This window comes from Scedosporium apiospermum, assembly GCF_000732125.1.
Source record: "Scedosporium apiospermum strain IHEM 14462 chromosome Unknown SEQ_SAPIO_0128, whole genome shotgun sequence".
NCBI classification, from domain to species: Eukaryota; Fungi; Ascomycota; class Sordariomycetes; order Microascales; family Microascaceae; genus Scedosporium; species Scedosporium apiospermum.
In genome coordinates, this window is record NW_015971829.1 from 33,828 (window position 1) to 34,993 (window position 1,166).

Below are 1,166 nucleotides of genomic sequence, written 5' to 3' on the forward strand. Positions count from 1 at the left end.
ATAATATTTTAAAATAATTTAATAATATATTATTTAATTTAATAAAAAAATTTAAATTAATTATTTATAAAAATTTTTATTAATTAATTATTTAAAAATAATTATTTATATTAAATTTATTAAAATTATAAATATTAAAAAGAAAATTAAATTAAATATTATAAAATATAAATAAGAATATACTATAATGTAAGACTTACTACTAAGATAACTTAGTTATATATAAAAGATCTATACTTTATAAAAGTAGGGAGCTAGCTTAATACTAGCTAAAAATATTTTTCTTTTCCTAGAAATAGTAATTACTAATATAATAGTAACTTTACTATTTAGTAGCTATAGTTATTAGTAACTAGAACTAGCTTCTATCTTAATTATCTAAAAATAATACTATCTATAGGTAAATAATACTTATAGTATATAAGTATAAATTCTTATAAGTTCTATTATAGTAGATAAGGAGAGCTTATTTACTACTTTTATAATCTAGTTTTTTTTCTTTTTCTATTAAATAATTTTACTAATTTTTTTATTTATAAAAATATATTTATAAAAATACTTTATATTTTATAATATATTATTTAACTATATATTATTAAATATTAGATATAATAAAAAAATAATTTTATATTAAGTTATTATTATAGTTATTAATATTATATCTTTAGATCTAGTAAGTAAGCTATATCTTCTTTAAAAGTAGTAAATTTATTTAATTAATCTAGTAAGTAATTATTATAATTTAAATTACTAATATTTCTAATATATTTTTATCTAATATAATAGCTTTTTTTTTAATTTAAATTAGAAAGCTAATAGCTTCTTACTAATATTTTTACTAATATTATCTTAAAAAACTAAGTTAAGTAAAAAGTATTATTATAGCTAAGGTAAAATAGTAAGCTAAATATATTTTTTTTAAACTATCTTTTTATTAAATATAAAATTAATAATTTTATAAAGCTAATTAGCTTTAAAAAGATAATATAATATATTATAATAAATATAATCTTAAAAAATAAATAATAATAGATCTACTTTTTTTAAGCTATTAGTAACTTATATAATAACTTTAATTTTATAAACCTTATCTAATACCTTATTTAAATATTTAAAAATACTTAAATATAGCTAGATATATAAAACTATCTTTATAAGTTAATATA